The sequence below is a fragment of the Clarias gariepinus genome, chromosome 12 (assembly GCF_024256425.1).
Source record: "Clarias gariepinus isolate MV-2021 ecotype Netherlands chromosome 12, CGAR_prim_01v2, whole genome shotgun sequence".
NCBI classification, from domain to species: Eukaryota; Metazoa; Chordata; class Actinopteri; order Siluriformes; family Clariidae; genus Clarias; species Clarias gariepinus.
In genome coordinates this window covers 19,094,750-19,108,202 of record NC_071111.1, presented here as the reverse complement: position 1 = coordinate 19,108,202, position 13,453 = coordinate 19,094,750, and positions in this window count along the sequence as shown.

The following is a 13,453-nucleotide window of genomic DNA, read 5'->3' as shown; positions in this document are numbered from 1 at the left end:
TCACATGGAATTCGATCATAAGCGGGCACAGCTGTCTCCCGCTCGTGTAGAATCCATTCTCAACACCCTCAAGGAAATCAAGCTAGACCGGAAAGTGACCATCACATTTATAGATCTTAGCTCTTATGGCAGCTGTATCCACGGTGACACCTTTGGGCCTTCTGCACATGAGAGCATTTTAGTTGTGGCTAAGAACCAGGGGATTTCACTCTAGGGCCAATCCCCAATAAAGGTTACGCGCCAGGTGCTTCGTACCCTTCCTATGTGGTTCAGACCCCAGTTTCTGACTTTGGGTCCCACTCTAAGTTCGTCTTGTCGTCGCAGATGCTAATGACAGACACTTCCCTCATGGGCTGGGGTGCGGTCTTTGATGACCGTCCAGCCCAAGGGAGCTGGAGAGGCCATCCTCTCGCGCGGCACATCAATTGCCTCGAAATGATGGCTCTATTTCTGGCCCTAAAGCACTTCCTCCAGCAGTTAAGAGGCTACCATGTCCTAGTGCGGGTGGACAACACTATGGCAGTCTTATATATTAATCGCCAGGGCGGACTGTGCTTGCGCTGCTAAATAGCTAGCGCACCAGGTTCCTGTCCCTTAGGGCGAATTACATTCCAGGGCATATGAATGTGGGAGCAGTTGTTCTGCCCAGTCAATCTCTGACACACGGGGAATGGAAACCCCACCCCAAAATAGTCAGTCAATCTGGGAGAGATTTCAGGTAGAAGAGGTGGACCTCTTTGCCTCGCAAGATCGGCAAATGTCCAATTTACTACTATCTGACTCTTCCAGCTACCCCGGGTCTGGATGCCGTGGCCCGTACATGGCCCTGATTACGCCTTTATGCGCTTTTCCTGATAGCTCTGCTCCCGGGAGTCTTGGCGAGGGTCCATCAACAGTGTTTGCGCCTCTTATTGATAGCGCCCTGTTGGCCGACCAGAGTGTGGTTCTCGGATCTAGTATCCCTCTTCAACGGCTCTCCATGGGTGATTCCAATGAGGTGGGATCTTCTGTCTCAGGCGCAGGGGACGATATTTCATCCCTGGCCTGAGTTTTGGAACCTTCACGTTCAGTCCCTGAACGGGACCAAGTAAGTCAAGGTGGTCTTTCAGCCAGCGTAATTAAGACTATTCTAAGTGCTAGGGCTCCCTCCCCTAGAAGAGCTTATGCCCTCAAATGGAATGTATTTGAAAGTTGGTGCATGACGAAGCAGGTGGACCCAGTCCACTGCCGAAATGTTGCAGTGCTGGAGTCTCTGCAGTAAAAATTGTCCTCGGGCTTGTGCCCTAGTACCCTCAGGACGTACGTAACTGCTATTTTAGCCTGCCACAACGGGACCAACTAAGTCAAGCTGGTCTTTCAGCCAGCATAATTAAGACTATTCTAAGTGCTAGGGCTCCCTCCCCTAGAATAGCTTATGCCCTCAAATGGAATGTATTTGAAAGTTGGTGCATGACGAAGCAGGTAGACCCAGTCCACTGCCGAAATGTTGGGTTGGGTGGGTTTTATCTATTAACACCCTTTTTTTTTTTAACCACTAGAGTCAGCGCCTCAGGTTTCTGACATTTAGGATGGTTTTTCTAATGGCCGTTACCTCTCTGAGAGGATTGGAGATCTGTCAGTCTCCCCATCCTGCCTAGACTTTGCCCCTGGGCTAGTCAGGGCCATTTTGCATCCTCACTGAACTATCTTCCAAAAGTTCCATTCTCAACATGCACCCTATTGTTTTCGAAGCCTTCTGTCCTCCACCTTTTACAGCTTCTGAGCAGGAGAGACTTACTGGTCCAGTACGTGCTCTTCAGATTCACGTCCACCGCATCAGCCAGTGGCATAAGTCAGAGCAGCTTTTACATGTGTTGGGTTTTTGCCACTACACTGGGTGAGAGATGCTATTGCCCTCTCCTATGAGGCGCGTGGGCTCACTTCGCCTCTAGGAACCAGGGCTCATTTTGACCAGGGGAATCGCCTCATCTACTGCACTAGCAGGAGGTATTTCCCTGCAGCAAGTGTGTGACGCGGCGGCGTGGTCCTTTCCGCACACATTTGTTAGATTTTATAATCTGGATGTTCATGCCACTCCGGGCTCACAGGTCCTTGAGTCAGCTTCTCAGATATAGTTCTGAGACCTTCTCGGCCTTGTGCGCACAACCTACACAACCTTGGGGTCCAGAAACTTGCAGTGCGGCGGCGTTGGTATTCTCGTTCCCATAGCGTTTTCACGCAGCATCGAGTGTAGCCTTTGAAAGGAAACGTCTCGGGTTACTTTGCTGTAACCCTGTTCCCTGAAAAGGCGGGAACGAGATGCTGCGTCCCAATGCCGCACTGCCTACGTGACCGGACGTCCGTTCAGACAAATCAATCTGAGGAATGTTTCCGGTTCACTCCTTTTTATAACGCGTCTCATCCCAACGTCACCCGACCGAGGTTATATAAGCCAAAAATTTGGCGTGTTTGATACACACATGCTTCACAACCGGCAACATGACAAGATGTTTCCCATAGCGTTTTCACGCAGCATCTCGTTCCCGCCTTTTTAGGGAACAGGGTTACAGCAAAGTAACCCGAGACGTTCTCACTAGATCCAGAAAATATGATCATATAACCCCAATATTATCATCCTTGCACTGGCTACCTGTTCAGTTTAGAATTAATTACAAAATAGTATTACTTACATACAAGGCCTTAAATGGTTTAGCTCCCACATACCTAACCAGTCTTCTAATACACTACAATCCACCACGCTCCTTAAGATCACAAAACTCCGGACTTCTGGTAGTTCCCAGAAATCTACAAAAGGGGGCAGGGCATTTTCATATTTAGCTCCAAAGCTTTGGAATAGCCTTCCAGGCAGTGTTCGGGGAGCAGACACGGTTTCTCAATTCAAAAGTAGACTTAAGACGCATCTCTTTAATCTGGCATACACGTAAGTCATCCCATAACCTTATACTCCAGTACATCTATCCTAAATGGCAACTACGCCAATTCTCTCCATCTGTTCTGTATTTTTCTACCCATCCCGAGGCATCGGGAGATTGTGCCAGCTTCTGTAGACAAAGGCCAACCCTGCGAGGTTTCTGAGACATTCAGTGAAGGACCAGCTCCTGCTGGATTCTGCTTTATGATGGTTGGAGCTACGCATGCTGTGCTTCCAGTGACCCAGACCCCATCTGCCCTCTGCACCTAGTGACTCCCTGTGCTTAACTGGACTTCATGTTAATTTAAATAACTTCTGTTATATTGAACTTTCACCTGCACAACACACCTGATGTTATTTCTATCTGTTATCACCCAAATGAGGATGGGTTCTCTGATTGAGTCTGGTTCCACTCAAGGTTTCTTTCTATTGTCATCTCAGGGAGTTTTTCCTTGCCACCGTCGCCATTACCCTAGGCTTGCTCATCAGTGACATTTCATTCATTATTCATTCATCTCATTATTATCTAGACACATTTTTCTCACACATACACACTTCCAAATATTTTCTTTTCAAAACAAATTCTTTTATTTTTGTGAAGCTACTTTGAGACAATGACCATTGTTAAAAGCGCTATATAAATAAAATTGAATTGAATAAAATTGAATTAAATTGAATTCCCGTCTCTGTGTGCATGGAGTTTGCATTTTCTTCCCATGCTTGGTGGGTTTCCTAGTTAGGCTAATTGGTGTTCCCAAATTGCCCGTTGGGAATTGACATTTTAACAAATTGATTTTACCAGTGAACAACCTTAATGCTAACTGTCATTAACCCCCACTAAAAAAGCCATACAATTACATGAGAATCATAGTCCTATAGAAAACTGCATCCTACAGCAGGGCTATACTCCCCGCTGTGTTTTATTGCGCAAGGAGAAGCCCAGGATCCATTAACAGAGATAGCTCACCAGTTATGCCTATTGCGCGGGCCCGCCCCTTCGCACACCTGCAGAAGGGGAGGCCACCTAGCTTGTGAGCGAGGAGTAAGTGAGGAACGATATTAGATTTGGGTGCACACTGGCGCGCGCCGTCACACTGAGACTATATTGAAAGAATGTTATTTGGTTTTTTTTTAACTAAAATATCATAAATAAAAAATAAAGTATTGACAGATAAAAGAATTAACAAATAGAAATTATGAAAATAAGGGAAAAAAATTAAGCAAAAGCAAAGGAAATGTTTTTAGTTAGTAGTCAGAATTCTGCATGATTTGTTGGTTACTGTTTGAAGATAAGCAAATCTTTGACATTGTGATATTTGTTATTTCTTTCTACAAAAGGTCAGATATTCCTTAAGATTCATCTCTTCCACTCAAGCTCATGTTCAGCCGATACTCCCAAGATTTTGATCTCTGCAGAGCTTAATATAAATCATAAGGGTTTATATAAGCATGTGAAGTCTGAGCCAACTAAAGTACAAACTTCAGTTGAATGGAAAACATGTCAAATGCAAAAAATTGCCATACTCTGAAACATTTTTAAATGTTATTAAAAATGTTACTAGGCTGCATGGTGGGGTAGTGGTTAGCACTGTGGCCTTGCACCTCCCGGATCAAGGGTTGGCATCCAGCCTCAGATTTATGGACATGTTCTCCCCGTGCAGGCTGGGTTTTCTCCGGGTACTCCAGTTTTCTCCCACAGTCCAAAGACATGCAAAGTAGGCCAACTGTTGCCAAATTGTCCATGGTCTTGCCTTTTTAAGTACCTGTACTTTACTTAAAGATTGCAATAAGCATACGGCTAAAACATAAGAAGTGTCTCACCAAGTGAAAAAGTAACTTTTCAGACAGGATCATAACAAAAATTTTCACCTAACTAATGTTCAAAACTTAATGCTTTTTATCCTTTAATCCATGCCTCTTTTTTGGTAAATAAGCAATTATACACATTTATATTTTTATCCGAAAAAAAACACAAGTTCCTTTTTGTGTAGTGTCCGTAATTTAATCAACAACAATACTGTTAGGTCAATGGCCGGTGGTCATCAAGGTCTCCCAAATTGTGTGTATCAGTATAATGTATCAGTTTAATTTTAAATTCTCTCTTTCACTGCTTGTCAGTAAGGCACCAGTTTAGCATTTATTTAAGCAGATTCCTTTTGAACCACATATCATTACCAACAAGCAAGACCCCACTACTTCCAAACCACACACTGACACGTATATAAATAATAATAATAATAATAATAATAGGCATTATAAATAAATAATCTGCTAAATTTATAGTTAGCACAAAAAGTAATTTTAAAAAATGCTAACAGTAATACAACAAGGCAGTACAATACATTACAACAATTATCCACTCAGAATTTAATTGGCAGGATTGACACCATAAATTGCCAAAGGTAAAGAGAAGTCTTTCTTTGAGCAGACTTCCAAGTTTAAATAAAAAATTTGAGGAGGAGTGCCCCTTGACAAAATGCATTGTAACAGGTTTATGTATATGTTTTTTGTTTTATTGCAAGATTTACAGCAATAAAACTTAAGCACTGTCGCCTTGCATTTCCAGGGTCTGGGTTCGATTCCCAGCCAGGTTTAACTCCTGTCTCAGGGTGCATGGAGTTTGCATGTTCTCCCCATGCTTGGTGGGTTTCCTCCAGGTACTCCGGTTTCCTCCCACAGTCCAAAGACATACAGGTTACGCTAATTGGTGTTTGCAATTTGCCCATAGTGTGTGAATGTGTGTGTGCCCTGTGATGCATTAGCACCCTGTCCAGGGTGTTCCCTGCCTTGTGCCATGAGTCTCCTGGCATAGGCCCTCTGCGACCCTGAAAACAGAATAAAGCGGTATAGAAGATGAATGAGTGAGTGACTAAATGAAAATGAAACAATTTTCACCTCAGTACCAAGACAATATTGTATGCGAAAACCTATTTGCCAATAAACCTGATTTTGATTCTGAAAAGCTTACAAATTCACAGTAAGTGCTAAAAAAGTAAAAGTTGACTCAGATCTACTGTCCATCTCTATTCTTGCTTGTGAGATTCTTTGTTTGGAAAATAAAAAAAACACAGGTCAGTTTTGTTATATGGAGTGCAAAAACTTTCAAAACATAATGCTCATAATGCAGAATCTTATACTTCAAAGGGAACGAAGTGAGTAAGAGCGGGGGTGGGGGCAACAGAGTTGGGAGGTGGATGGCAGGCCGGATGGCTCCCCAACCTAAGACAGATTGTGTGGGCAGTTTGGGGGAATGAGCAAGTGCCATTGTGTGGAGGAAGCAACAATTAGGTGAGTGTAAAAGAATGCACACCTGATGAGACTGCGTCTAATTAGTATTTGTTTGTTTCACTAAGCCAGGGAGCAATAAGGTACATGCAGAGCAAGTGGGCCAGAGGGCAAGTTCACTCTGAAATGCAAAGTGGCTGAAAAACAACTTATAAATTCACAAGCGCTAATAAGAAAATAAAAATCAACTCACAACTTCTTCCTTCCCCACCAGATTCATGTTACAATCCCCTTAATCTTGGAAAAGTGCTCCCAGTATTTGTTCCAGTTCAGTACGGTAGATCAATTCTTCTATATACTACTGTAAGGTTCTTAGCCCCTTTTTCTCACTTTACGTAGTATACTTCAATCACACTGGGATGTTTCACTATATGTAATGTTCCACTTGTTTGTGTTTGCCATGTCACTAATTATTTTCTAGTTTAAAATAAACATCATCAGACAAAAGTTACTTTTCAAAAATATTAATTAAAATGTGTAAGCTTGTTGGATAAAGATGAAAAAAAGGAAAATTTTCTATTTTACCGGTAAAAACTTTAAATGTTATGTACAAATTATTGTGACCTACGTAACTACAACAGCCTATCATTGAGTGTAGCTTCTTTGGAATCTATGTTACATACTGTTTCATTTTCAACATGTCCATATTGTGTTTAAAATGACATTCAATATTAATTTATGACTTATAGAACTGTAATTTAAAGGCAATATTACACACACACACAATCATATAGTTTTAACAATATTGCATATAACCACACTTATGCTTATGATATAGATTATGAGCCCCCGAATCAATTCCTGAAATCTAAAAATTGCAACTCAAGAACAAAAACTGTGATTTCTCTAAAGAACAATGGTGAGATGATAGCACTTTGTGGAAATGAGAAAATGAGGTGAGATTAATCAGATTTTTCTTTTCATTGGAAAAAAAGAGACCATAGGATAGATATGAAGCAAAGATAGGGAAAATAGGGGGGAAAGAAAAGAGAGAGAGCGAGTATGCAGGAGAGAGGGAGGGGGAGGATAAGAAGCAAGGAAGATTTCCTATTCCGTCAGACGGCTCGTAGCTCATTCATTATTTTGTGGAAGCAATTACCGCAGCCACCTGCTTTATCTATGGCAGTCATTGTTTCCAGAGCTGTCTGAGCCTTCCTTCCCTTCCTCTCTATCTCCCTCCTCACTCTGTCTTTCTATTTCTCTCATTTTCTCTCTGTCTGCTACCTCTCTGCCTTTCTCTGTCCCTTTTTAAGTCTTCTATCACTTATTTTTTACTTTAACTTATTATTTTATTTCTCATTGTGTGTTCATCTATCTATCTATCTATCTATACATATATATATATATATATACATATATCTCTTTTAAAATTGGTTGCTCTAAGTATGCTGCTCAGCCATTGCTGATTAAAGAAATCAATTTTTGTGTCTTAATAATAAATAGATCACACAGAGATACAAATTGTCTCACACACACACCTTTTTGTTTCTCTCCTAATGAGGTCAGGGAAGCCATTTCCCTGTGTGTGTGTGTGTGTGTGTGTGTGTGTGTGTGTGTGTGTGTGTGTGTGTGTGTGAAAGAGAGAGAGACTGCAATGCCACGTTATTTATAGGGTAGCATTCAGTAATCAGCCTGTAGTGAATCTACCCACTTATAATGGAAAAGCCAGAAAAGCAGAAGCACTCATCATCATTATGTTAACATTATAGCAGCTAAATCAATTACAACCAGCTGCCAAGTGCAGCCAGAGTCCTTCCAATCAGCTGTGAATGACAGAGGAGGTCTTTTGAACGTTTCTATTAATCATATTTTGAAGGAAAAGGCAATTATGAAAAAAATGTTTTATTTAACTGTTTTTTTTTCTTTATCTTTACTTTGGTTTTTTATTTAGCTTTTGTATAGACATATACTATTTAAAAAGTATAGAAAGATGCTCTTTGCTCTTCAGTATCCCTATGGGTACCCACAATGGTTGCAAGTCAACCTGCATGGGACTTCCATCACTGCCCTTTTAGATACCAGCTAGTATGGTCTCTTTAACTGACCCATACTAGCTGGTATCTAAAAGGGCAGTGATGCTGGTATCTAAAAGGGCACCACTCTCCCTTGGGCTCTCCAGCCCAGTGGGACACTCTCCATCAATTTAGTCCACAGAGACACCCGAGAGGGCTCCTCCAAGGAGGGGACAGTCATAAACTAGAATGCAAATTGGCTCATTAATATAGGCTTGGTTTTACAATTATCTGTTCCTCTTCTGTTAGGGAGAGACGGGCCATGGTTTCTTTTACTGCCATGAAGTGGAGACCAAACAGAGAACATATCCTCCACCACAAGCCCCACTACAACAGTTTGGCTCCAGAAGATAAGAAGGCCAGCACTTATACTAATTCTTAATAATAGCTAATTACTCTTGGCCCATTGCTCATCATATGACTGCCCCCCAAACTGAAAGTACAACTCAGTTACAACAACTCTAATGTTTGGATCTAATGAAAGCCATGCAAGTATAAACTGTTGTCATATGAAACATGTTGATGTTTGCCTCATTGAGGGATTTCTAATATTGTTTGCCCATAATTGTTTGGCCCCATTTTTTAAAAAAGGTATGCAAATAAACAAGAAAATAATGTGATATTTTGTATGACATTAATACAGAAATAGAGAAAATCTGATCTGAGACAGATATTTAAATTGTGCGGACATGTGTTTATGTATTTGGGATATTCTGTTATTAAGAGGATTAAAAGAAAGCAAGAAGAAGCAAAGATAAAAAGCTAAAAAATCTATTTAACAGATCTCTAGTCCAACAGATAAAATACTGCAATCTTAGAATGATATAGGACCTGATATTAGTTGCCTCACCAAGACAAGAAATAGTAATAATTTGCTATTACATTGAATTACATCAAATTTAATGTTTAATTTACATCAAATTAGGTGAATCCATCCATGTATGGTAGTCTGCAGAAGAGACGTCAAGGTTTTCCCCTGGGTGTTCTGGTTCCTGGTTTTTAAATTGACACTGTCTTTGTTTTCCAGCATGCATTTCATGAAGTGCATGGTCCTGATTACATTCAACTGCACCTTGTTCTGCTCTTATTAATGTGCCTATGTAAAGTCAGTGTTTTAGTTTAATCATTGTCGTTTGTCTATTACCTTCACTGTTCTTCCCTTGTTTAGTTCACTGTTGGTTATTTTGACTTTTTTTATTTAGAAATTGTTGATGTTCCTGTTTGTTTTTATAAATGTAATGCTTAAAGAACCATTTGCACTTTTATCCAGCCTAAACCCCCTTTTGGAAAAGTGAGAATTACCCACAAGAACTAGAGAAAATCTCTAGTATACAAAATGTACAAAATATAAAATAGTAATTTCGGAAAAGCTTAAAGATTGGCAACATTTACTCACAATTAGCCTTCTTTAGCTTTTAGTTGTGTCTGACAAAACGTGTTCAGGAATAACACATTTTTCACACACATTTTCATAAACATTCCTGTTTTGAGGATCATAAATAATGAAAAAACTAACAAAATTGCGAACATATGGATTGCCTTCAATACTTGAAAGAAAAACCAAAAAATGGAAAATGGGACCCATGAATCTCGTCAAATGCTGATATTCCTCCCTTTAGATGCTTTGTAAGGCCTTACCATAGTGGCCTTCAGCAGCTGCTTGTCTTTGTGTCTTTCTGACTTCAGTCTTGTCTTGAATACATGAAGATCATGCTCTATTGTGTGGAGAGCAGGTGACTGGCTTGGCAAGTGAAAAATATCCCATTTCTGTACCTTGAGTAGCTTTCACTGTATGTTTTGGGTCAATATTTCATTTGCAATATAAGCATCCTATTGTATTTGCAGCATTTGTGTGAATATATGTGTGAGTATAGCCCTATACTGTAACGTCGCGGGTATTGCGACAGGCAAACACATGGACAACTACTGCACGGGTTTCCAGTCAGGCAGGCCCGCGGCCACCCTCACGTCCAGTTGCTAGGCAACGCCGCCATTAAGGGGAATACATGACACCTGGATCCATGTCTATATAGGCCGCCAACGCAAAGCATTAGGCGTGCGGACATTTAGGAAGCACCAGGGTGTGGAGCGTTGCTTAGTTGTAGGAAAATAAAAGAAAACGGAAAAGAAAAGAGAAAAGAAAACGGAAAAGAAAAGAAAAAGGGAAAGAAAACAAAAAAGTAAAAAGAGAAAAGAAAACTTAAAAGAAAAGAAAGAGAAAAGAAAACGGAAAAGAGAAAATTAAAAATTTTAAAAAAGTGAAAAAAGAAAAGAGAGAACTAAAGGTCAATAAGAAGAAATAACCCTGTCTGGAGGGAACAGGAGACTCAGTTATATATTTTAGGTTTACTCTTTGTTTCATTAGAAGTTTTGTGTTTAATTAATAATCCCACGTTATCTCTGAACGGGAGAAGCCCATAAGTGTGCACAATCACTCTCACTGCTCACATACACAACTTTCCCTCCGAAGCCCTGCATCAGGGCTCTGTAAAAAGGAAAGCCGGGCGCGCTAGCATAACGCGCTATCCCGCCACACCGTAACAGAATGTCCGCACCTCACCAAGAGCCCGCGAACAAATAGTAACAGGGCAGGCAGGAGTAAATTGAAAACATGAACATGCTCAAACCTCCTTATTTTCGGATTTACATGGAATATCGGAGCGCATTGAGCAGATCCGAAAACAGCTCAGTGCGCATACTACTTCCGGGTCTCCACCATCTCACGAATTGACACGGGAGTCATCTCCCGTGTTCGGTGCAGTAGCGCAATCGCCCCCTCTGGTGGCCGAGACGCGCCTACCACCCCCCCCAGCCGTATGCAGGCGAACCTGAAAGATGTAATGCTTTCATATAACAGTGCTCTCTGGTGTTTAAAATGCAACCATCCCAGTTCCCCATAGAGCGAGCTAAGATTGCTTTCATGATCTCCTTGCTTACGGAACGAGCATTGGAATGGGCCACAGCGGTCTGGCAGAGTGCACTGTCTAATCACACCACCTTAGAGACCTTTTTATAGGCCCCTTAAAGCCACCTTTCACCATCCCCATATGGAAGGGGCCTAACTGCTCCATTATTCTGCATTCGTCAGGGTTTTTGGGCAGTTGCGGATTACACTATTGAGTTCTAGACCCAGGTGGCGAGCTCTGGGTGGAATGCTTCAGCCCTCATGGCCGCCTATGTGCAAGGCCTATCAGATCGGCTTAAAGACGAGTTAGCCACCCAGGAACCCCCTAAGTGATCTAGAGGAGCTTTATAGGCTAGCAACTCGGATTGACAACCGCATGCGTGAGCGTCGTGCCGAGCGCTTGGGCCGGGTTTCTTACAGGCGGAATCGCTTGCCTCCATCTGGATTATCTGAACCCCAACGGGACTTAGAAGAACCCATGCAGCTGGGTGCGGCTGATTTCGTTCCTTTAGCTGACGCTTTCGTGGGGGAGGGGGGGGGTATGACCTGGAGATTGGACCCCCGTCATGCAGGACTCTTTCTGCCAGCCACTCTATCTTGGAATGGGGCTCGGGAAACCCACTTGGAGACGTTTGTCGACTCGGGGGCAGCAGGCAACTTTATTGACTGCCAGCTAGTTCAGAAACTAGGCCTACCAGTTGACCTGCTCCCCTCTCCCATCCCAGTCGCATTTTTGGACGGCCAGCCATTTAAATCAGGACCCATCACCCAACAAACAGGCCCAGTCATGTTGCAGATTGGGCAACGCACAGAGCGCTTGTCATTTCTGGTGACACGTTACGAGAAGTGCTGGGTTTCCCTTGGCTTCAGCTCCATAATCCCAGGATAGACTGGTCGACCAGATCAGTCTCCATTTGGGGGTCCTGGTGCTCCCAGAGCTGTCTGAAGGGGATCCAACCACCTACCCCAGTCTCTCCCAAACCGGTTGATCTGTCCACAATTCCCCAAGATTACTGGGATCTTAAAGAGGTATTCCCCAAGAAGGGGGGCCCAAAAACTACCCCCCCACAGACCTTTTGACTGCGCAATAAATTTGCTCCCTGGCACCACTTTGCCCAGGGACAGGCTATTTTCCCTATCTTCCCAAGAGCACTCAGCCATGGAAAAGTACATCAAGGAGGGGCTCTCATTAGGGTTTATCTGGCCTTCTACTTCTTTTGCGGGGGAGGGGTTGTTTTTGTTAAAAAAAAAACTATGGGGAGCTCCGGCTGTGTATTGATTATCGCAGCCTAAATGCTGTGACCATAAAAGATCGATATTCCCTGCCTTTAATGAACTCGGCCTTCGAATGCCTGCAAAAGGCCCAAATTTTTACAAAATTGGACCTTCGCAGTGCATATAACTTAGTTCGCATTAAAGAAGGAGACGAATGGAAAACAGCATTCATCACACCCGCAGGCCATTATAAATATTTGGTCATGCCCTTTGGTCTCACTAATGCACCCGCGGTTTTCAGCTAAAAGTTTCGTTAGAAACTTTAGTACTCTGGCAGCCCTACTCAGTGCCCTTACTAAAAAAGACCAGGGGAGATTTAAATGGACCAACGAGGCCCAATGCACCTTTGATACCATCAAGGCCAAGCTAACCACTGCACCGGTCCTACAATTGCCCATAGAGGAGGCACCATTCATGGTGGAGGTTGATGGCATCTGATGTAGGCATAGGGGTGGTCCTTTCCCAGCGATCAGAGGCGGATCAGAAGATTCACCCCTGCGCCTACTTCTCTCACCGCCTGACGTCAGAGTAGCGAAACTATGGCATTGGAGAACGCAAACTCCTGGCCATGAAATTAGCTTGGAAGGGGCCAAACACCAGGTTTTCATCTGGACAGACCACAAGAACCCCGGATTATAGCTCCCGTGCGATGGGCAGTCGAATGTCAGATGATCCTTCAGGCTCAACAACAAGAGCCAGACCCAGAAGGTGGACCCCTGGGCAAACTATACGTGCCAGCCGCCATCCGACCTCATGCCCTTTCTTGGGGTCACACGTCCCCTTTTGCAGCCCATCCAGGAGTAGCCAGAACCCTGGAATTTCTGCGCCGTCATTTATGGTGGCCCAGCATGGACAAAGATGTCCAAGCCTATGTGACACCATGTCCTGTGTGCGCGCAAAATAAGGAGCCTTGCACGCATCCTCATGGGCTGCTACACCCATTGCCCATCCCATCCAGACCATGGTCCCACCTTTCCCTTGATTTCATAATGAGGTTGCTTCCCTCCAAGGGCTAAACTGTAATATAAGTGGTGGTTGATTTGCTTTTCTAAAGCTTGCAAGTTT